This window comes from Harpia harpyja, chromosome W (assembly GCF_026419915.1).
Source record: "Harpia harpyja isolate bHarHar1 chromosome W, bHarHar1 primary haplotype, whole genome shotgun sequence".
NCBI classification, from domain to species: Eukaryota; Metazoa; Chordata; class Aves; order Accipitriformes; family Accipitridae; genus Harpia; species Harpia harpyja.
This window is the reverse complement of record NC_068968.1, coordinates 3,944,143-3,969,434: the sequence shown is the minus strand read 5'-3', so window position 1 is coordinate 3,969,434 and position 25,292 is coordinate 3,944,143. Positions and strand designations below refer to the sequence as shown.

The 25,292-nt window shown below is 45.7% G+C and overlaps 1 protein-coding gene across 1 annotated transcript in view; it reads left to right on the top strand.

Moving 5' to 3' along the window:
* The first annotated feature begins 1,522 nt into the window (after positions 1–1,522).
* Positions 1,523–25,292, top strand: part of LOC128136277 (growth hormone receptor-like) — a 231,411-nt gene continuing 207,641 nt past the window's right edge. The window contains exon 1 of the mRNA XM_052775536.1: positions 1,523–1,683. The gene's annotated coding sequence lies outside the window, so the exon portion shown is untranslated. The remainder of the gene's footprint in view (positions 1,684–25,292) is intronic.

The window sequence follows — 25,292 nt, the reverse complement described above, 5'->3', positions numbered from 1 at the left end:
ATACCTTCCCCCCCCACCCCTCCTTTCTTCCCGAGCTTAACTTTATTCCCAATTTTCTCTACCTTCTCCTCCCCCCTGAGCAGCACAGGGGGACAGGGAATGTGGGCTGCAGTGAGGTCATCACACGTCGTCTCTGCCGCTCCTTCCTCCTCAGGGGCAGGACTCCTCACACTCTTCCCCTGCTCCAGCGTGGGGTCCCTCCCACGGGAGACAGTCCTCCATGAACTTCTCCAGCGTGAGTCCTTCCCACGGGCTGCAGTTCTTCACAAACTGCTCCAGCATGGGTCCCTTTCACGAGGTGCAGTCCTTCAGGAGCACACTGCTCCAGTGTGGGTCCCCCGTGGGGTCACAAGTCCTGCCAGAAAACCTGCTCCAGCATGGGCTCCTCTCTCCACAGATCCGCAGGTCCTGCCAGGAACCTGCTCCAGCACAGGCTTCCCACGAGGTCACAGCCTCCTTCGGGCACCCACCTGCTCCACAGTGTCCTCCACGGGCTGCTGATGGATATCTGCTCCACCGTGGACCTCCCTGGGCTGCAGGGGGACAGCCTGCCTCACCATGGTGTTCCCCACGGGCTGCTCCGGTGCCTGGAGCATCTCCTCCCCCTCCTTCTTCACTGACCTGGGGGTCTGCAGGGTTGTTTCTCTCACATGTTCTAACTCCTCTCTCCGGCTGCAATGGCTGGTGCGCAGCTTTTTTTTCCTCCCTTCTTAAATATGTTATCCCAGAGGTGTTACCACTGTCGTTGATGGGCTCGGCCTTGGCCAGCAGTGGGTCTGACTTGGAGTTAGCTGGCATTGGCTCTATCGGACATAGGGGAAGCTTCTAGCATCTTCTCACAGAAGCCACCCCTATAGCCCCCCCACTACCAAAACCTTGCCATGCAAACCCAATACATGTTCATGTTTATGCTTGCACTACTTAGCCCTGTGTGTGCTCTTCCAGACACCTGGTTGAGGAAAGTGCCCAGGCACATCATTGCACTTTCAGCTGTTCAAAACCACTTCGTTTCTACCTGGCAGCCACATGCACAGCTCGTTGACAGCTGCTTCACCCTAAACTCGAATTTACCACCTTCCTGAAAACAAACCCAGGCACTAGCCCTCCCCTTATCGATGCAGGCCGGGGCCGGGTGCCCGGGCCCTCGCCCCACACCAGCAAGCCGCTCCGCCTTGGACGGTCCACTGAAGAGCGGCGCCGCGGCGACGCCTCCGGCGACCGCTCTGCGGACCTGCCAGGGGAGCGGCATAACTTCTTCGCGGCCTCCGGGGGGAACTTCTCCCTCCCACTCCCCACCCAGCAGGAAGAAGCGCTGTAGTAGCTGCCGCCTTCCCCTAGATGGAGCCCCGCGGCGCAGTGAAAGTGACACGCACCGGTTGGGGCTCCCGGGCAGCCAGTGGCACTCCCGGGAACGCGCGGAGCCGCCCCCACCCGCTCGGCTCTCCCGCCCCGAGGCGACCGCCAACCCCCTCATCCCCTCCCCCCCGACAGACATGTTCACCCGGCGCGCTATCGGCCTCGCTTACTTACCCCCTCCTCTCCACGGCTGACGACCAGCCAGCTGCAGAGTGGGGCGCGGCGGCTATGGGAGGAGGAGGAGGAGGAGGAAGAGGTGACGGCGACCGCTGAGCGCCACGCGCCCCGGTGGGCAGGGCAGGCGCGGAGGGGACCGCGGCGAGTGAAGTGAGTGCTTCGAAGATGGGGCTCGGCGGGTTGCCTACGGCGGGGGAACGGAGGTGGGGTGCATGTGCGGGGAGGGGCGGTAGCCTGCGCTCCCTGGCTGTCCCCCGCCCCGGCCTGACCTCCCCGCCCCGCGGGAGGGGGTGCGGTGGGGAGGGGTGCAGGCTCAGCCCCACGTCCGGCCGCTCTCAGTCGCCGTTTTCGGTCGTTGCTGTCTCAGAAGTTGGGGCCGGCCCGGGGGAGGGAGCGCGATGCCCGGCGGCGCCGTCGCGGCGGCCCCTCGCTGAGGCGCTCCGATGGTGCCGGCATTCGCCGGGGTGGGCGGCGCCCGCCGCCGCCCGAAGCGCCGCCGAAACTCGGGGGAAATTTCTGAGCGACTTGGTGAGTACTGGCGGCGGCTTTGCGGCCGGGCGGCGGCTGCGTCCCGCGTGGGGCGGGGCGGCTTCCTTGTCCCCAGCCCCGGCGGGCCGAGGTCTGTCTCCTCTCGGGCTTCGTCTCCCGCCCGCCCGGCTTTTGCGTGGGGGTGGCGGTGGGTCTCTGAACAGCCCCCGGCCGCCCGCCCCGCGGTCCCGGTCGGTCCCCGGGGAGCGGCGATCGCTGCCGCGGGGCAGAGCGTCGTCGTCGGTACCGTCGCCCCTCTGGGAGCGGGGGCGTTCGGCGTGTCCCGCTCGCGTGGGCAGTGGGGCGCCGGACACGGGCTGTGGTAGTGGGAGTCAGGTCTGGCTGTGGCCGCGGACCCGCGGTATGGACGACTAGCAGGGGGCAGGCGTGGGGGCGAAAAGGTTTGTGACCCCGTGTGCTGTGGGTGATGAAGGGAGATGACGGGGGAGCTGTCTGGAGAGAGAAAACATGGTTTTGGAGATCTGGCTAAACACTGTTCTTTAGAGAAACCTTCTTTTCTGTATGGACTTGAATTTAAAAAGCAGAGCGAGAAGGGTACACGAGCTGTCAGCATCTCAATTTTTCCTGCTGTAATGGATCTAATCGGAGTGTTTCTGTGTGGTTTCTTCCAGTTTATACAATTTCCCCCCTCTTTTTTTTTAATTTTTCATGCCATCGATAATTGATTGAATTTCTTAGTATGTGGTCTTGTTACCGAAAAAGCCGGTCGAAGAAACTCTCTAAGACTCAATTTTTGAGTTTTAGAAAGCAGGCATTCTTTACTGCAGCGCTGGATGCATGTGGGATAGTTCCTCCTAACGTGCATACCGCTACCTACAGCAAGCAAAGCTTATATTGTTCTAATATATACATATTCATTACATTTCCCGGAATTGTCGTACATATTCATGTTATTTCCCAGAAATTATTTACATAGTGTCCGCCCATTTGGGCATGTGCTATTAAATGGGTCGGTGGTCTTTTGGGGTCTTCGAAACCCTCTGGTGGTCATTTTCTTGGTGTCCACTAATTGAACTCTCTCTTAAGGCATGCGCAGTGTGGGTCATCTCAGGTGGTTCATCTCTTCTTCCTAGTTAGCTGGTCCTAGCAGGTTTTAATCACAAAGCTCAGCAAAACTTAAGGCTTCTTATCTATTTATGCGTACTGTTAACAAAGCTCAAGTTTTTCTTATATACCAAAAGTTTCAAAGTCGCTCAAGCAAGCATAAATTAAGCGCTACAAAAATACAATGGAGTCTTTCAACTCCAGCCTTTATTCAAGACATCAGTCTGCTGTAAGTACTGCACAGGAAGAAAAGCTGAAGAGAATTTTTTTTAAAAACAAATACTGCAAATATTCTAAATAGAAGTATATGAAATAGAATGTGTTTTCTCACAGCAATGTCTTCAGTGATATTTGTTGCAAACTCTCACAGGGCTAATTCTAGAGATCAAGTGAATGGATGTGCATTAGTTACTCATCTTTTCAGTAGTGTATATCTCATTCAGAATCTAGTGTATTGTTAACTTACTGCATTCAGTCACAGCTTCACTTTCCTCCTGGTGTAGCAACTACAAAAGACCCACACCTGGTCATCTTTCTGTTCATGGTTAAATCAGAAATAAGAATGAAGCAATTAAAAAACTGTAGCCCACCACTTGAGATGGATCCCATTTAAATCCTGTGAACCTTTAAGCAAGTGTTTACTGATAGGAAAAATTGAAATTACTTACAAGATAAATAGGTGCTTAACTTAAATCTGAAAGACTCTTAGCTATAGTGTAGACTTGATTGCTCACATCAGTGGTGAAAAATGTAGTTTGGAATAGAATCAATATATGGGCATTTGGTAAGATTTATTTAAAATACCAGAATTTATTTAAAAGATGCTATTTTAAATATTGAGATTAGAGTAGATTGCAATTGAGATGTTTTGTGGCTCTGATAAATATAAGTATTACTGAAAGTTATTCAGACAACTTGAAATGTTTAAATAGGAATGCGGTGTCTTTCATCACCACATCTCAGTCTTGCATTACTAGAATTGCTACTTACTGTGTTAATTCAGGACATTAGCATATTTTAATAAAGGATTGACAAACAAGACAGGAATGCTTCTGAAGAGTCATTTCTAAAATTGCCAGTAAATGGTAGTGGTACTTTTATTAAATATATGAGAATAACTGCTGAAACTTACTCTAATGCATAGAGAAGTCATAGATACCCCCCCAAATACTTTGGAGTCAAATTCTTTGAGTATGGTTAAGCATTGTTTTTATTACTATGGGCTGTTTCATTGTCTCCCAGTGTTGATATGTCTGCACAGCATAGTGCAGCACCATGCAAATATATAAACTTGGGGATTCTATAGCAACTTTTATAGAGGTGTTATTTTTTTGTAGCACTGTACAGCACAGCAGCACCGCTACCAGAGAGCGCTTGGGTGTCTGTGCCATGCTGGGTGTGTTGGGGAGATATACGGAGTTCGATTCTGCATGTTTTTACTAACTGAAGCAGCATGCAATACTGTATGTGACCTCTTGTGCCTGTTTCCAGTAGGGAAAGCTAAAATAAATCTTTGATGGCAATTTCCCTATTTCTGGGTTGGTACCTTTCTTTACCATGATCTGGAGGCTGAGGAAGTATAATATATATTGGTCCTTTTAGGTTGTATAACTTTTACTCATAGGGTCTCTCCCTTGACTATGCATTCATTTCTGTTAATGTGTATGTAAAAGAGGTAGGCCTTGCTCCTATCAAATGAAGCTTCCTTTTGCTGCAGAAATTGTTTTTTATCAAAGCTAGTATTTATCTTGTGCTACTAATGGGAGCATTGAACTGAATAAATATAACATTATGTATCTTATTTGAAATACCAGATTTCCATGGACAAAATAGAAGCTGTGAATATTTGTAATTGAGAAAGCAACATAGGCAGAGATGCTTTGATTATTTTTTTTGTCTGATTTAAAAAAAAAAAATGTTTTATCAGACATGACAGCACTTGCATTCAGCCCAGTTGAAGCTCTTGCAGTCTCAAGATAGGTGTCAAAATGTTTTCAAAGCATTGCAAATAAATAAAGATGATAGTAATAACAAGAAGAGGGGATAAAGTTGGTGGGGAAAGGCAAGGATACTAGCAGTACAATAATGAGTCCCCTCAGCCCACATGGGAGTCCCTGAATGAAGGGTTTGCTAAAGGGTCAGGTTCATTTTAACTAAAAGGATCTTGCCTATATTTTCACCACATATCTGATGGAAAGACGAATCTTTGGCCCAGCAGAGCTGGGATGGTAATTCTGGGAAGAGGGCAGTGTAAGGAAAACAGGCAGAGAGGTGACGAGGCTGCCACTACAATCGTGGTGAAGGCGGAAGGCTGATGCAATGAGATACTAGCTTGGCAGGAACAGATTTGTCAGGACTTGAAGGAATACTTTGTGCTCAAATTGTTTATCATAAGGGAAATCTTTCTTTATTGTATATGAATCCCAAGTTAAGTTCTTTGTGTGAGGTGGGTGTTTATTTGCACGTAATTTTAATTCACGAGAGATGTAACAAGCATCATCTTGCCAAAGAGCTGGTTCTCAGTGTATGGGAAAATTTTTCCTAGTAAACTGTGAAGGCTGTTTTGTGACACAGATGGATGTTTTCCATATCACATTTGCTGCAGATTATGAAACGAAAACACATTTAAGCATGATATTTTATTGACCTTTAGAAAGCAGGTATTCTATTGAAAAGAAAGTCATCACCAGAAACTTTATTTTTTTATTAATAAATTAATATAAAATTCAGAAATGCTTCACAGTAGCAGGGTGGTTTGCGACAGGATGGGACTTAATGTCTTACCTAAACAAGGTAATTTTCCTTACTGTTTGCTGAGCATTTCAGAGGTACAATGTTGTGGAGATGTAAAGAACAATTAAAATGATTTTTACTGAAGGAATAACTACTGGAAAACATTCTTGTCCAGTCTTCTGCTTCGAGCACTAATGGTCACTGATATGAGAGATACTTGTATTAAGTGTGTGGATGCACGTGCACAGGCACTCAGTTCAGAATAACTTTTCAGGTGTAAGGTTGTCCCACTTCATTTGTTATCCATGTAGTCAGTAGCTAAAGGATTGTAGTGGTAATCAAATACTCCTCATTTATGAGCTCTAAAACTTCAGCTCTCATGCTATTCATACTTATCATGCTAATCACATTTATGTTAGTCTTTTGACTTTCCAAAAATCCACTGACCGTGACACTGACATCCATATCTTCTAAATCATACTCAGTTTTATAACTTTGAGTTATTAAGATACTCCTATTTGTGTAGTGATACAGTCTGCAACATAGTCTTTTGTCCTGCTACATGGTCGAGCTAGCAGTTATGTTTTGTGGAAGGGATCTACTGTGTGGGAATGTGGTCATACAGGGGAAGAAGAGGTAACCCAGGGCTGTATGGAGAATGCTGGAGATGTGGTGGAGACAATGAACTCTGCACGGGGGAACACAGATGGGAGGCTATGGAGCTCTGGTAAATTTAGGAGAAAATTTTAACCTCTCTACATTAGAGAGTAAACACAGCACCCATTCTTCTGGTGTGGAAGGAGTTAGGCTTTCCTGTCTCTCCTTTTCTGTAGTCACTTAGAGACACACAGTGTTAGGGTATCATAGTGCTAGACCTGCTAGGCCTGTGCATCAAGCACAGATCAGTATGTAGGGTGCATAATGTGGGAAACTGAACTTAGAATGTGCAAAGAGAAGATGCTTCACTGGCTTTACACTCATTAAGGTGAAAGATTTCTGTCTCCAATTGCTTAATAAGCTTATACTTGTAATCCTAGAACAAAGATGATATATGAAGACATAAATATGAATAATCAGTTGCATTTGGGTACCATTTAAACACTGGGCAATAATAGGGATGGAGATAATTAATATTTAGAACTTAAAAAGCTGTTTAAATACTGTCATAAATCCATTACAGTCTTCAAACTCAGTTTATAAGTAGTCAGTCAAAACATAAAGTAATATTTCAGATGCTCTACAGAGTAATTTTGTGCAATACAGATTTGTCAGCAGCTAACACACAACTCCTCTGAGGGGTAGTTGGAAAGAGTTAGGTTATTAATTACAACTTGGTCTCCTCACCATTGTGTTGCATCATTCAAGTGCTTAAATTGAGTTTGAAGTTTTACTGCCTCAGGAGAAAATGAGATTGGTAAAACTTGGCCCTTCAGTAGGAGAAGAAAAAAATCCTGACCTATTATCAAGGAGCTGTTCCAGCACTGTGCTAAGTGGCTATTTGCTTGTAGCCCAGGCTGTCATGGCATTGTGGTCCTGGACAGTTCCGATATGGTCACTCAGTACTCCAGCTTTTGCAGTGGTGCTGGTTCAGGTCTGGCCAGCCTAGAACTTGGGGAGAACAGAAGTATTTTTGCCTGTTCTTGTCCAGGTAGAAACATCCAATGGCTGTTTCTAGCCTCGAAAATCTGCTGCACCTGTAAAATACTGGGTTCGTTCAAATCCCAGTGGGCTGGCTCCATATTCCAGTAGATCTCTAGGATGCATTGCTGGTAACTTGTAGATAGAAACTACCTATGTTAGTTCTGCAAACAGATGCCTGTGTGCCTGACCAGTATGCAACAGTTTTGGGGTTTATTCTGTACGTGGTTCATCTCTACAACCTTATTGATATAGCTGAACAACTCCTTTTGTGCCTGTTGGAGTTTGGGGATTGGGTAGCAATGGTCTGACTGTGAGAAAGAGAAAGAGCCTGTAGGCCAGGAGAAACAGACTGAAAGAACCAACAAATTTTATTTCAGCTGTCTCGGTTAAATAAGCATGCTTATCAGGTTTTGCTTCACTTCATAAACTGTGTGCCTTATTCCCAGCTGCTCTCAATATTCAGCTAGCAGCCTGATTTCCGCTATATTTCATGTTGTTTTCTTTTTTCGCCTGCCTTTCTCACACGCACATAGGAATTTGTCAGTGTTATCTTGAGAACGAATTGGTGCAGTGGGCTTTCCTTTGTTGCATGACTGCAAATATTGTTTGAATTTGGTACCGAATGCTTATTAAATTGTGTTTGCTCAAGAACCATGTTATGAACCTACTTTATAACTTATAATTGTTTTGAGTGATGCCTGGTATACTGTTTTCATCCCAAAAAGTTTGAACTGTTTGGTGTTTTGACCGTTCATGAGATTGCTTGTGGCTTTATGCGATTCTATAAAAAGTGAGTGAAGAGGTATAAGAAAGCAGGATTCCTTCTAGATTATGGTTCTTGTACCTTGCTTCACATGAGTTGAAGAGGCCTGATTGTGATTACATTTGGGACCAAACTTTATCTGTTCTGCCTAGAGTAAGGAAGGTCTGGGATGAGGATTGAGAGAAGAAAAGCAATTAGAAGTAATGAGCTGGCATATCTTTAGATTTGATTACTTTTTATGGCTGAGCCTAGTTACGGGAAGAAGAATGCATAAGAACAAAAGGTATGTCCGGGGAACTCTATGGAACTTCTACTTACAAAGAAGCCCCCAAGAAAACTGTTGCTTTTGTAATGACTGTGACAGTTTGAACTCAGGCACAGAGCAGCTCTAAGGACTAAGTCAGATGTTAAGTAAACAGGACAGAATATAGCACGGTCGGGGCTCTGGAACTTCACAAACCCATATGTACTTCACAGCATGCACAGATTAAGCCCAGTGAGCTATGCTTATGCTGGGGCTTTGGTCTTCCAGGTTGAGTCCTGGTTTTTGTAGGGCATATTCTAGGGCCACACTTGCCTCAGTGAGTTGAGCCGCTAGAAGGAACGATTTACGGCGTGTAGTGGGAAATACTGCCTATTTTTCCTGAATCCATTTGCAGTTCTTGGCTCATCCACACACATAACTGTAGCACGTGCAGCCAAAACTTTTCAGACTTGACTTGTGTTTGTTGTTCCAGCTAGTGCTAACCTGCTGGTCCAGTATGTGTAGATAAACTTTTCTTGCTTGTGGCCACAATGCTACTGCAATAGGATCAGAGAGAGTGTGTGTGAGACAACATTTTACACTTTTTAGCTGTGATTTCTGACCTTTGGAGAGCAGCAGTGAGTCTTGGGGTCTGCTTGTGCTGGGTGGTGGTAACAAACACCGCACAGAAGAGATGGTCCTTATGCGATACGGTCACTGCTGGCCTCCTGTACGCTGGCCAGTTCTGCTGGTGCAGGACAGTGTGTACGGCATGGAGGGACTGCAGCCTGGGACAGGGAGAAATGGCCCCTCCACCTCCCTGTGAGGAAGGCTATTTCTGTGGAAGTGTGTGATGAGCTCTGGTATCTTCCAGCACTAAGGTGTGTTTAACAAGAAGGCCATATCAGTTCAGAAACCATTTCAGAAAAAGCAGTCACTGTTGTAAAGCAGCCTGTGCCTTGTTACTGATGGTTCTTAGTTAAGTATTTTTCTTGAATAGCTAATTTCCTTGAAATAATAGGTAGCTTTGAGAGAATGAATTTCTTTGATTGTACTGGGTCCAGACACACTTTTTTGGGTGACATGTAATTTATCCACCACAAGGCACACGTGTGTTAACTACAGTGGATACTGCCTGATCATTGTAAAGGCTTTGGCTGACCACAAGGATGCTGGCTGGTGACATAAAAGAAAGATGGCGTTCACCTGTTTCATAAAATCATAGAATCATAGAATCATTTAGGTTGGAAAAGACCTTCAAGATCATCGAGTCCAACCATCATCCATGCCCACTAAACCATGTTATGGAGTACCCTGTCTACATGCTTTTTGAATACCTCCAGGGATGGTGACTCAACCACTTCCCTGGGCAGCCTATTCCAATGTCTGACAACCCTCTCAGTAAAGAAATTTTTCCTAATATCTAACCTAAATCTCCCTTGCCACAACTTGAGGCCATTTCCTCTCGTCCTATCTCCAGCCACCTGACAGAAGAGACCAACACCCACCTCACTACAACCCCCTTTCAGGTAGTTGTAGAGAGCTATAAGGTCTCCCCTCAGCCTCCTCTTCTCTAGACTAAACAGCCCCAGCTCCCTCAGCCGCTCCTCATAAGACTTGTGCTCCAGGCCCCTCACCAACTTGGTTGCCCTCCTCTGAACACGCTCCAACACCTCAATGTCTTACCTATAGTGAGGGGCCCAAAACTGAACACAGTACTCGAGGTGCGGCCTCACCAGTGCTGAGTACAGGGGAACAATCACTTCCCTGCTCCTGCTGGCTACACTATTTCTGATACAGGCCAGGATGCCATTGGCCTTCTTGGCCACCTGGGCACACTGCTGGCTCATATTCAGCTGGCTGTCAACCAGCACCCCCAGGTCTTTCTCTGCTGGACAGCTTCCAGCCACTCTTCCCCAAGCCTGTAGCGTTGCATGGGGTTGCTGTGACCAAAGTGCAGGACCCGGCACCTGCCCTTGTTGAACTTCATACGATTGGCCTCGGCCCATCGATCCAGCCTGTCCAGATCCCTCTGTAGAGCCTCCCTACCCTCAAGCAGATCAACGCTCCCTCCCAACTTGGTGTCGTCTGCAAACTTGCTGAGGGTGCACTCAATCCCCTCATCCAAATCATTGATAAAGATATTAAACAGAACGGGGCCCAACACCAAGCCCTGGGGAACACCACTTGTGACCGGCCGCCAACTGGATTTCACCCCATTCACCACAACCCTCTGGGCTTGTCCATCCAGCCAGTTTTTCACCCAGCGAAGAGTACACTTGTCTAAGCCATGAGACGCCAGCTTCTCAAGGAGTATGCTGTGAGAGACAGTGTCAAAGGCCTTGCTGAAGGCAAGGTAGATAACATCCACAGCCTTTCCCTCATCCACTAGGCGGGTCACCTGGTCATAGAAGGAGATCAGGTTGGTCAAGCAGGACCTACCTTTTGTAAACCCATGCTGACTGGGCCCGATCCCCTGCTTGTCCTGGACTTGCCATGTGAGTTCTCTCAAGACAAACCGTTCCATAATCTTCCCTGGTACCGCGGTCAGGCTGACAGGCCTGTAGTTCCCTGGATCCTCCCTCCGACACTTCTTGTAAATGGGAGTCACGCTGGCAAGCCTCCAGTCCTCTGGGACCTCCCCTGTTGACCAGGATTGCTGATAGATGATAGAGAGTGGCTTGGCAAGGACCTCCGCCAGTTCCCTCAGTACTCTTGGATGGATCCCATCAGGTCCCATAGATTTGTGAGTGTCCAGATGGCGTAGTAGGTCCCTAACTAATTCCTCCTGGATTAAGGGGGGTATGTTCTGCTCTTCATCCTCACCTTCTAGCTCAAGGGGTGGAGTACCCTGAGGATAACTGGTCTCCCTACTAAAGACTGAGGCAAAGAAGGCATTAAGTACCTCAGCCTTTTCCTCATCTCTGGTGGCTACATTCCCTTCTGTATCCATTAAAGGATAGATATTCTCCTTGGGATTCTTTTTACTGTTAACATATTTGTAAAAACATTTTTTGTTGTCCCTTACGATAGTGGCCAGATTTAGTTCTAGCTGAGCTTTCGCCTTTCTAATTTTCTCTCTGTATGATCTAACAAGATCCCTGTACTCCTCCCAAGTTGCCCACCCTTTCCTCCAGAGATTATAAACTCTCCTTTTTTTCTTGACTCCTAGCAAAAGCTCCCTGTTCAGCCAGGCCGGTCGTCTTCCTCAGCGGTTCGACTTGCGGCACATGGGAATAGCCTGGTCCTGAGCCTTTAAGATTTCCTTTTTAAAGAGTGTCCATCCCTCCTGGACCCCTTTGTCCTTCAGGACCGTCTCCCAAGGGACTCTCTCAACCAGTGTCCTGAACAGGCCAAAGTTTGCCCTCCAGAAGTCCATAGTGGTGGTTTTGCTGACCACCTTCTTTGCCTCACCAAGAATTGAGAATTCTATCATTTCATGGTCGTTAAGCCCAAGACGGCCTCCAACCATCACACCTCCCACCAGTCCTTCCCTGTTTGTAAACAATAGATCTAGCAAGGCTCCTCCCCTGGTTGGCTCACCTACCAGCTGTGTCAGGAAGTTATCTTCCACACACTCCAGGAACCTCCTAGATTGTTTACTCACTGCTGTGTTGTATTTCCAGCAGATGTCTGGAAAGTTAAAGTCCCCCACGAGAACAAGGGCACGCGATTCTGAGACTACTGCCAGCTGCTTGTAGAATGATTCATCCGTCTCTTCAACCTAGTTGGGTGGTCTATAACAGGCTCCCAGCACAATATCTGCCTTATTGGCTTTCCCTCTCATCCCTACCCATAAGCACTCCACCTTGTCATCAGAATCATGTAGCTCTGTACAGTCAAAACATTCCCGAACATAAAGAGCCACCCCACCACCTCTTCTACCTTGCCTATCCCTTCTGAAGAGCTTGTAGCCATCCATTGCAGCACTCCAGTCATGGGAGTTATCCCACCATGTTTCTGTGATGGCGACTAAGTCATATCTATCCTGCTGCACAATGGCTTCCAGCTCCTCCTGTTTATTGCCCATGCTGCGTGCGTTGGCATAGATGCATTTGAGCTGGGTTATCGAATCTACCCCTAACATCAGCATGCTGCCCCCAGGCTCATCTCTGGTGCACCTAGTTTTATCCCTTACCCCCTTTGAACCTAGTTTAAAGCCGTCTCTATGAGCCCCGACATCTCATGAGCGAGGATTCTTTTACCCCTTTGAGACAGCTGGATACCATCTGTCGCTAGCAAGCCCGGTGCTGTGTAAACCTCCCCATGATCAAAAACCCCAATATTCCACCTATGGCACCAGCCTCTGAGCCATGTATTAACCAGGTGCGTTTTCCCGTTCCTTTCAGTGTATTTCCCTGCTGCTGAAGGGATTGAGAAAAGCACTACCTGTGCTCCCGATCCTTCCACTAATCGTCCCAGTGCCCTGAAAACCCTTTTGATTGCCTTTGGATTTCTCTCTGCAGTCTCATCACTGCCAACCTGCACAACCAGCAATGGGTAATAATCAGAGGTCCGAACCAGACCAGGGAGTTCCCTGGTTTAAGTGGTGTGAGGGGTCTGCCTAACTTGCATCGGAGCAAGGAGAGCAAGAATATTTGCATGAAGATGCTTTATACATCATTGATTTTTTTCAGGCTTATTGTGTATAACTAGAACATATATCTGATGTACACGGGAAATAAGCAAATACATTGTGCGCTTGTATCTTGGATCCAACTTGTGACATAGATGAATGCACTTAATGCCATGATGGAAAAATTAATGCTGTTTACTGTTGCACCCATGCATTTGTTGTAGCCTGTTCTATTGCTTTTTTCCAATTATAAAAAGGTTAATGTTTTATTAAAGTAACCAAAAGTATTGTGAAAATCATTGCAGGTCCCTTTTCCTCTCCCCTTCTACTACTGCAGGCTGAGGGCTCTCTCTGTAAGAGCCCAAGGGAGCTTTATGGATCCAGTGGGAATAAAAAGTCCATCCATCAAAAAGAAAGAACATAGGATTTAGGAAGAGAGACTCTCCTCCTGACTTACATGCTGTGCATTAATTGTTCACGTTGATATTGAACAATATAACGGAAGCCTTCATACAGAAGCTTCTGTAGTCATGCTCCTATTTTTGTATGCTAGGGTATGAATTTCAGATATAATTTATTTTCTGAAGAATTTTGGCCTATCATTTTGTCCTGGTTTCAGCTGGGATAGAGTTAATTGTCTTCCTAGTAGCTGGTACAGTGCCATGTTTTGAGTTCAGTATGGGAAGAATGTTGATAACACTGATGTTTTCAGCTGTTGCTAAGTAATGTTTAGACTAAAGTCCAGGATTTTTCAGCTTCTCATGCCCAGCCAGCAAGAAGGCTGGAGGGGCACAAGAAGTTGGCACAGGACACAGCCAGGACAGCTGACCCAAAGTGGCCAATGGGGTATTCCATACCATGTGACGTCACATCTAGTATAGAAACTGGGGGGAGTGGGGGTGGGGGGATCGCCACTCGGGGACTAACTGGGCATCGATCGGCGGGTAGTGAGCAATTGCATTGTGCATTATTTGTACATTCCAATCCTTTTATTATTACTATTGTCACTTTATTAGTGTTATCATTATCATTATTAGTTTCTTCTTTTCTGTTCTATTAAACCGTTCTTATCTCAACCCATGAGTTTTACTTCTGTTCCCGATTTTCTCCCCCATCCCACTGGGTGGGGGGGAGTGAGCGAGCAGCTGCGTGGTGCTTAGTTGCTGGCTGGGGTTAAACCACGACACATTTGAATGTTATTTCAAGCCTAAGGAACCTGAGAGCCTGGTTAACTGTGGGATACTTGGAAAGTAATGGGCACATAGTGAACAATCCAGACTCGATAGAATTGATCAATTTGTGAGCCAATTTGTGAACCTCAATTCGGCAGCTTATCTTGACCAATTAGACTGAGACAAGTTTCACATGTTTTAGTTAATACAACCAATTATGCCTTATGTTTATGCGTGTGTACAGTGTTGATATAACCAATCATTAGGTGTAACTAGGCGCGTGGACAGCACATGCTAACCAATCTCTAATTTGCTTATGCGTGAACAGTAACTAGAATGAACATATAAACCGAGCTATCTTGGCAATAAAGTGGCATCTGCTTGATCATATTGATTGTGCGCAGTGTCCGAGACTTCCGCGTCAACAAGTGGCGCCCGAACAGGGACCCTCAGATCGGTGTTGAATTCTACGACAGGAATCGACGGAGAGAGGGTGCGGAAGCCAGCTGTAGGCGAGTGCTGCCCCGGCACTCGGGGAAAAAAAACCGGTACCGTCGTGGAAATCTCGTCCTGATCAGGCGAGCAGCTGGGGAGGAGATGGGGTCCACTATGTCCAAGGAAGAGGTAGCAGTGGTTAAGCTCCTCCAACATATGCTCTCTGCGAGAGGATTAAGTTATGACTCGTCTACCCTGAAAGCCCTGTTATTATGGGCGAGAGAAAAAAGCTTACTCCCTACCTTTGGAGATGCTTTTGCCATCCCTACTTGGGAAAAGATAGGGCCAGAATTATGGCATAACATAAGTTCGGGTTCAAAAGAGGCGAGCAGATATTCCACCATGTGGAAGTTAATTATAGAAACTTTAAAAGATATGAAAGCTGAACGTTCGGCAGTAGCTTCTGCTTTTGCCGCACTGCAGCCCAAAGGGCCACAAGGGATGCCATCCCCGGCGAGCTTCACTTTTGCGCCACCACAAATTCCAGCCGTTGTTCCGGCCCGTGTATCCGGCGCAGGGGCTAGTGCAGTCAGGAAATCTGCGGTAGCAGATCCAGAGCCCAGAGATCAGCCTTTGGAAAAAGCCGACAGCCTGACAGAATTTCCACCACTACCAGCAGAAGAGACGGAAAACAACTTGGTCTCTAATTCTCGTCCTTCATCACTGTCGTGGTTTGAACCCAGCCGGTAACAAAGGACCACGCAGCCGCTCGCTCACTCCTCCCGCCCCCCTCCGGTGGGATAGGGAGGAGACGGAGGAGAGAAAAGAAAAAAAAACTGGAACCTCGAGGGTTGAGACAAGGGCAGTTTACTGGGACAACACAAAAAAAAGTTATAACAACAACAACGGTACTAATGAAAGAATATACAAAAAGAGTGATGCACAGTGCAACTGCTCACCACCCGGAACCCGACGCTCCGCCACCGAAAGTCCCGAGCCCTCCCCCCGGCCCGCTCCCCATTTATATACTGAGCATGATGTCACATGGTATGGAATAGCTCCTTGGCTAGTTCAGGTCGGCTGCCCCGGCTATGCCCCCCCCCACCTCCCAGGTTCCTGTAAAAATTAACTCTATCCCAGCTGAACCCAGCACAATCACCTAAACCAGTTGCCTCATCCCTGTATCCACCACTGCCACCATCCTCTCCCCCATCCCCGCTCGAGGGAAAGGAGGAATGGGCAATAGGTTCGGGGGATCCACAATTAAAGGAACTGTTACAGAGGCTAGAGACTCTTGAAGCCCGCCTGGAGCCATCGGTGAAGTCCGAGCCGTCGTCTTCAACTTTTCCTGCGCCTCCACCACCCTTCAACGCAGGATTTTCGTCGTTCCCGCAACCACCTCCAATGAATCCTTGTGTTTCCCAGGACGTATCGGGTGAGATCGGTGCCGTGGTTCCTTTGCCACAGCCACCTCCGGCGACCTTATTAACAGGGGGTGGGGTGGGAGATCCGGCAAAAAGATGGAAGGGGGTAATCAGAGATGCTTTAATTGAAGGGGAAATTATTCCATCTGCCTTTCCAGTTGTGGCAGGGGCACATGGGGGTTCTGTTTGGGAAGCGTTAGACTGGAAAGTTTTAAAAGAAGCTAAGGCAGCAATCACTCAATATGGGTTAAAATCACCATACAGTCAATCTGTTATTCAACATGTATTTTCTGCACATTTATTGACACCATACGATGTTAAAATGATTGTGCAAATGTTACTGCTTCCATCCCAGCAGATCCAATTTTATCAAAACTGGCAAGCGACCTGTGAAAATGCAGCCGCTATCCCACGACAGAACGGGGATCCTTTGTTTGGAGTGCAAGCTCAAATGTTATTGGGGGCAGGTCCTTATGCCAGATCAGGATGGCAGGCACAATTTGCCATAGAAGTTTTACAACTCAGTCAAGACTTAGCTTTTAAAACGTTGGACAGAAACCTTTTAATTAGTGTGGGTACAGCTTTTGAGCTTAGTACCTGGGAAGCTATTGGAACCTCCCTATGGGATGAAATTAGTGATGGGTCTAAAGAAGTTAAAGGTCTTGCAACTTTATGGAAATTAATTAGGACAACTCTGCAAGAAATGAAAGCAGATCGTAAAGCGGCTGCGTCTGCTTTTGCTGCTCTCTCTCCCACCGCAAGTGAAGGAGAAACGCGGGGAGAAAAACATAATGCAGCGAGAGAGACTTTTGGCTTCCCTGGAGCTTGTCCACCTGCTCCTGTGCCCTTGACTTCTGCTCCACTCCCTGGGACTGCCGATATTAATCAGCCATCTGACAGTTCCCAAGCCTCCCTAACCGTATGCTTAAAGGAAACCCTACAGAATCAGGAGGCTGCTGTGAAGCGAGAAAAACCGCCAACCATATCCTTTGATGCACCCCTTTCCCCCCCGCCTCACTTTCCTCCTCCTCCTTGCTACATTTGGCCTGTTATGGGTGACACACATAAGTGAAGAATGGATGATCCAACAACCAAAACAGAATGTATGGGTAACTTTGACGAACATAACGCATCAAGAAGCTATATGTCTTTCTGTCGCTACCCCTGAAAACCCTTTTTCTACCTCTTTGGTGGGGTTACCTCTAGACACCTGGCCAGATCCAATGCCTGAATTTTCCCTTTGTACTAACCCACAATCCTGTGTCGATAATTGGGACGGTGTGTATGCACACCTGCCTCAAGTAATGCAAGAACCTCAAGAGTTAGAGTTGTTAGGGTCAGTCATCGTGAATGCCTGTGTGATGTTTAATTACACCTATAACACCACTCGAAAGGGTCAGAATGTAAATGCTATTTTGCCTGTATATAGAAATGCTACAGCTTGGTGTAACTATATCTATTCCAGAATATCATGCTCTTTTTTCTATTCCAGCTGCTTTACCTGCGGGGATGTTTTTAATTTGTGGGGATAGAGCGTGGGAGGGAATTCCATCGAAACTTAACGGGAGGCCATGTAGCCTCGGACAACTTATGTTACTAACACCCGATATCAATATGATTCACAGTAAAAAGGCTCACGATAACTAACACAGGGTTAAGTGGATGACTAACAAGTTTGGGAATTATGGGATGGTTGAAAGATTTGCTTATGCATGGCTTAGTTATTGTAATTGTAATATTAGCAGTTGTAATGATTGTACCACGTATCATAAAAATAGTTGAACATATGATTGCAAAAGCATTTCATGTAACTTGGCTTGCACAAAAACAAAAAGGGGGAATTGTGGGAGATTTCATGGAAAATGGGGGACATTTCTTTGAGCCTGATTATTTAGAGTTAGCATAAGTAGGCCGCAGTTAGCATGAGTGGGCCAGAGTACGTGACAGCTGCAGTATAAACGGACTTTGAACCACCAGAAAAACAACGGACATGAGGAACTTGGACAGTGGAGCAATTAATAAACAAGATAACAGAACTGCAGAGGCAAGAAGGAGCTGCAAGAGCTTTAATGCAATTAAGAAAGCTGTCATTTCGGCTTAGAGCATTTAGCTGCGGGATGGGGACTTAGGAGTTGGTTTGTATCTTTGTTAAAAATCGGGGTTTCTTTTATTCTTGTGTATTTTATTAGGTATAATGTTGCTTTTACTGTGTTTAATTAATTGTGTTCATAGATCTTGTAGGTCACCTTGACCAACATAACAGGTCAAGATTCTCGGTGCATTGCAACCGCATCACAAAACCCATGAACCAGTAGACAGGATGGCTATGACTCGTGCAGCGCGCCTGGCCAGCGAGCGCATGCGTCATAGGCTCCCCATGTTGCAACCAAGGTGGATTTTGGCACCCACTGGCCACGTGTGCTGAAATCCATTCCTCTGCAAATGTATAAATACCGGGATTTTCTGAAGAGCATCGGGCTGGTGTACGGCAGGGCCATCGTTGCCTCCATGGGGACGCCCATGTAAAGCTGGCACCTACCGATTGCTGGGCTGAGTTTGCGGTGCAAGACGGCATGCAATGTTGCAGAATCGAGCTGCTATTGATTTTCTATTGCTAGCACATGGTCATGGTTGTGAAGATTTAGATGGAATGTGTTGTATGAATTTATCTGATCACTCTGAATCGGTCCATAAAGCTATACAAATAATGAAGGACCAAGTTCAAAAACTGCAGGTTAGTGATGGTTTGGGATGGTTAGACAGGCTGTTTACCCATTGGGGAATTATGGGATGGATAAGAGATCTGTTAAAAATGTTGGGAATTGTTTTGTTAGTATTGGTAGTCTTGTTATTAATTATCCCTTGTATACTCAGTTGTTTAGGAAGGATGGTACAGAATGCAATGGCTAAAGTCTGGATTGTTCAAAAACAAAAAGAGGGATTTGTGGGATACTTGGAAAGTAATGGGCACATAGTGAACAATCCAGACTCGATAGAATTGATCAATTTGTGAGCCAAGGATGTTTTGTAGGCAGCAGGCTTCAAGGATGCTTTGCTTGTGGACACATATTTAGCTAACGGTAGTAAGAGCATTCCAGATGCCTTTAGAAGGCCTTGAACAGAATAAACAAGAAGACAAAAAAAGAAAGATGCCAATTAGAAGAACACAGGTGCGCATTCCACGATAAAGGGAACTTGGCACAAAGAACCTCAATTTGGCAGCTTATCTTGACCAATTAGACTGAGACAAGTTTCGCATGTTTTAGTTAATACAACCAATTATGCCTTATGTTTATGCATGTGTACAGTGTTGATATAACCAATCATTAGGTGTAACTAGGCGCGTGGACAGCTCATGCTAACCAATCTCTAATTTGCTTATGCGTGAACAGTAACTAGAATGAACATATAAACCGAGCTATCTTGGCAATAAAGTGGCATCTGCTTGATCATATTGATTGTGTGCAGTGTCCGGGACTTTCGCGTCAACAGTTAACCACAGGAGATCTGAGAGTAGAAGAGGGAAGAAGTTTTCCATAGTGGGTGAACATGTTCTACAGGTATTTCAGTTTGCTAAATCATGCAGAAAAGGAGAGGAGGTTATATGGTGTGAAGGATAAAAAGCCAGGGACTGCATATAGATTGTGGATAATTTCTGAAACAAAATGGAATATGTGTAAGTAGAAAAACTGGGACATGAAAGCCTGGGGAGTTGTTGGCTGATACTGGAAAGACTGAGGTTATAGACTCTGAACTATTTGGTTGCACTGTCTTAAGGTGAAAACTGGATGTTATGTGACCAGTAATCAAAAGAGCATATTTGAGTGTAATGATTTGTTTAAGAATGTTTGAGATGGCTGGACTAAAACATAGTAAAAAAACAAACCCTCAAGATGATTTAAAAATTCAAATGTAACTTGAATTGTACCCAGAAGTATATTTTCATATTGCTTTTTTAAAAAAATTATTATTATAATTATGCCACTTTATGGGTAGACCTGTGTGGTAAGAGTAGAAATGTTTTTGGTAGTGTAGGACGCGTTTTGCCAGAGGCTTGCATTGCTATGCTTTCCAAATGGCATACTGGTTGCAGTGTTTTGTAGGAGCCTGCCAATGCAGCAGCTCATAACAAAACACAGGGAATGGAAAGATGGTATTTTTGCATCAAACTACTGATGTCTTTCACCAACTCATTTTATATGTGAGCAGTTGGTACACATACTGTTTGGTTATATTGCAGCTTTTGTTTTATTTCCTGATACTGAAGCATGGAAAAAAAAAAAAAGATGTTAATAGAAATGACTGGCACCATTTGTTCTTAGGGCTGAAACAGAAGAGGTAGCTCTCGCTAGTTAGTTATTTGTCTGAAATTTTAAAACTGAATTTAAAAAATTCTTGTCAAGGAGCCTGATCTGATAAGAGGCTGTGATTTGGTAATCCTGTTCATGTGAGGCAAAAGTGTGCCCTTATGGGCAAAAGAAGAATCATCCCTCTCATCCCCTACATCTCAGACACCTGCACTGACCAGATACCTTGAAAATTAGCAGGAGAAGTACATTCATTCCTGTTCAGATTGACTGATACTACAGAGTAGCGACCGCAGCTTTGGCTTCTGGATCTGCAGGTCACACAGCTGTTCTTGGGGCTTTTCGTTTGCTCCATTGGGGGTGGCCAGGCTCCTCTGCCCCTGGAGCCACATGCCAAAACCTTTGCTCAGCTGAGACCGAGAATTGAATAGGCTTAGTCAAGTAATTTTTTTTTTGTTATTTAATTTTGAACCTTTAAACACTTTATAGCAGGGGTACAAACTCTTTTAGAAATTTCTCATGTTTATGTTACAGTATATATAAACATCCTTTATGTTGTCATTTTTTTATAGGTACTGTAGGTTGAAAGCCTCTATAACCTACTAGAGTGACAATCATTAGAGCTCTTGAGTGTTCTTTTGTGGGAAAATTACCATGAGCCAGCCTGCCAGAGAGGGGAAACAGTAATAGATGGAGAGCGGAGGGAGGAAGACATTTAAACTCTGCTGTGTCAGTGTCATTATTGGCCATGAGGAAGAAAGTGACAGATTACTTGCAGAGACTTTTGTAGGAGGTTTTCTTATTTTCTTCTGACTTTTTCTTTTTTCCCAGTTGTATTTCATACTTGACAAAACCAAATATTAGAATGGTGATCCAAAGCTTACTGGACATATAGTCAAATTTCAGCACATGTTTAACAGAAAAATATATCTAGATTATTGAACTGTGTGTTTCATCTGCATGTATACGATCCATGTTGAGCCTCGTGTATCATTATATTTAATAGACCGAGCAAAGTTACTTCCTTCAGTTTATTCCAGCTCTTCTGACTGACAGTTGGCGTTCAGTTTTGGGTAGTGCTGTCCCAGAAATGGGGTTCATTTACCCAGTGTGCAAGCCAATAACACACAGAGTCAAGGTATTTTCAAATTAATTTCATTGGTGCCCATGAATGGGTGCCTGTCTCAAGACAGCACACCCTTGTCTCAGAAATCCTCACATTTATACATTTAACTAATACATATTCATTGTTATTTTCCTTAATGATTGGTTCTTTCTTCTTCGCCCCTCATGTAAATTAGTGCGCAGACTCTTTCTTCCTTCATTGTCTTCTTTTGAGTAGGTGGTATCATTTGAGTAGGTGGCCAATGAGTCGGTGGTCACAATCTCCCCCTGTAGGAATTACCTTTTACCTACTTCTTCCCTAATCTTGGCAGTTCCAAGCGGTTCTTCCAGGTTTGCTGATCAGACCACAATCCATTACCTTTTCTGACATAAACATAAAGCCCCATTGTCTAGTAGTTAGTTCCTAAACCCTAAATCATGTCTAGTTATTCTTTCCCTATTTTAAATATTAACTGATGGGGGCTGTATGCAGGACTTCAGCAGCTCCCTGGTTATTTCAATCATATTATACATATGAATTGATAACATTAGGATTTTCTGAATTGCATGGCTTAGAGAAAGTGTAGAAGGACCAACAGAAGCTTCTTTTATAGGACGAATGAGCGATCTTTATATCTTGCTATATTGTTGTGCTTTGGCAGGGTGGCTCTGTGTCGTGATTTAACCCCAGCCAGCAGCTAAGCACCACGCAGCTACTCACTCACTCCACCCCACCCAGTGGGATGGGGGAGAAAATCGGGAAAAGAAGTAAGACTCGTGGGTTGAGATAAGAACAGTTTAACAGAACAGAAAAGAAGAAACTAATAATGATAATAATAACAATAATAAAATGACAATAATAATAATAAAAGGATTGGAATATACAAAACAAGTGATGCACAATGCAATTGCTCACCACCCGCCGACTGACACCCAGTTAGTTCCCGAGCAGCGATTCCCCCCAGCCCCACTCCACCCAGTTTATATACCAGATGTGATGTCACATGGTATAGAATATCCCTTTGGCCAGTTTGGGTCAGCTGCCCTGGCTGTGTCCCCTCCCAACTTCTTGTGCCCCTCCAGCCTTCTTGCTGGCTGGGCATGAGAAGCTGAAAAATCCTTGACTTGAGACTAAACATTACTTAGCAACAACTGAAAACATCAGTGTGTTATCAACATTCTTCTCATATTAAATCCAAAACATAACACTGTACCAGCTACTAGAAAGAAAATTAACTCTATCCCAGCTGAAACCAGGACATTATCCACCCCTTATTCTATACCATTGACGTCATGCTCAGGTCCCATACTTTCCAATACATCCTAATCAATCCCCTTCAACTTCTCCGTCCTTTGAGATATATATATACACACACACACAGAGATATCATTCCCTTAGTCTACGGGCCATCTCTGTAAAATGTTCGTTGAGTTCATTTAGTTGCCGACTCTGGGCTCCATCTGTCCTACCAGTCTTTCTGGGCAGGAGGGATCGTGTGAAGTCCACACAGTCGTCGGCAGAGCAGGACTTGGTTTCAGTGCGGTGTGACGAGCTGGTGACATTGGACGCAGCAGGAGGATGGTGTGTAATGTTGGATTCTTGCATGCTGAAGTCAGTTCTGGTTCCATCATGTGGTGGGTTGACCCTGGCTGGATGCCAGGTGCCCACCAAAGCCGCTCTATCACTCCTCCTTCTCAGCTGGACAGGGGGGAGAAAATATAACAAAAGGCTTGTGGGTCAAGATAAGGACAGTTTAATAAAGTGAAAGCAAAGAAAAACAAATGATGTTATTCTCTACTTCCCATCAGCAGGCGATGTCTAGCCACTTCCTGGGAAGCAGGGCTTCAGTATGCGTAGTGGTTGCTCCGGAAGACAAAAATGCCCCCCTTCTGTCTCCCTTTACTTAGCTTTTATATCTGAGCTGACGTCATATGGTATGGAATATCTGTTTGGTTAGTTTAGGTCAGCTGTCCTGGTTATGTCCCCTCCCAAGATCTCGCCCTGCCCCAGCCTGCCATTGAGGGGGGGGCAAAAATGTTGGAGAGACAGCCTTGATGCTGTGCCAGCACTGCTCAGCAGTAGCCAAAACACTGGTGTGTTATCAACACCTTTCTAGCTACTGATGCAGAGCACAGTGCTATGAGGGCTGCTATGGGGAGTATTAACTCCATCTCAGCCAGACCCAATACAATCTCCACCCCTTATTCCATACCATTTGCATCATGCTCAGGTCCCACATAATTTAATACAGATATCTTCTAACCATTCCATTGTATTTAATTCTCATTACTGAAATCCCTTCTTACCAACACTTACAACTGAAACTACATACTTAAACCACTTTTATACCCAACATACAGATTTATACATTCTTATGAATTACTATCCCCTGTCCTTTAAGAGATAGATATTCCATGGGCTTCTTCCACTCCTCCAGATGTTCACACACAGGTTATGACTTGGGCCCCATCCGTCAAGATGAGTGGTCAGGACAGGAGAAGCAGTATGTTCGATCGTTGGGCACCAACACCAGCTTGGTTTGGGTCACCGATGCACTTGTCTGGTTCCTTGCGAAGTTCACTCCTCTGCAGTTCAGGTCATTCCTGCTACATTACTTCCTACAACATACAACCCACATCACAGATTATTTTTCCCCCAAGGTTAAATGTCCTTGAGGCACACACTGGGTCTCCCCATCCTTCTGCATTACCCACCAAGTACACCCAGGTCCCTGAGCAAAGACAATCCCACGAATGGGTTTGCCTTTTCCCATGGGAGGAGAAATCCACACTGCCTTCCCCAGCCACTTCCCCATGTGCACTACGGGGACCTTATCTCCTCCCACAGTATGTAGGGGTTTTGTTTGGGCAGGACCAGGACGGTTAGCAGATCCTCTGGTGTTAACTAGCCAAGTGGCTTCTGCTAAATTTGTATCCCAATGCTTCCATGTCCCACTGCCTAGCGCTCTCAACATAGTCTTCAACAGTCCATTATATCTCTCAATTTTTCCAGATGCTTGCGGGTGATAGGGGATGTGGTACACCCACTCGATGCCGTGTTTCTTTGCCCAGGAGCTTATGAGGTTATTTTGGAAATGAGTCCCATTGTCTGATTCAATTCTTTCTGGGGTACTGTGTCGCCATAAAATTTGCCTTTTGAGGCCTAAGATGGTGTTTTGGGCAGTGGCATGGTTTACAGGATATGTTTCTAGCCAACCAGTAGTTGCTTCCACCATCGTGAGTATGTAGCGCTTGCCTTGGTGTGTTCATGGCAGTGGTCTAATGTAGTCAATTTGCCAGGCCTCGCCATATCGAAAGCCCAGCCACCGCCCTCTGTTCCAGGGAGACTTTACTCTGGTGGCTCGCTTGATTGCAGCACATGTTTCACATTCATGAGTGACCTGTGTGATGGCCTCCATGGTCAGGTCCACCCCTCGATCACGAGCCCACCTATATGTTGCATCTCTCCCTAGATGTCCCGATGTCTCATGGGCGCAGCGAGCTACAAATAGCTCACCCTTACGCTCCCAGTCCAGGTCCACCTGAGCTACTTCTATTTTGGCAGCCTTGTCTACCTGTTCATTATTTCGATGTTCTTCAGTGGCACGGCTTTTGGGCATGTGAGCATCTACATGACGTACCTTTAAAGTCATGTGTTCTATACGGGCAGCAATGTCCTGCCACAATGCTGCTGCCCAGATGGGTTTACCCCTGCGTTGCCAATTGGTCTTCTTCCACTGCTGTAGCCACCCCCACAGGGCATTAGC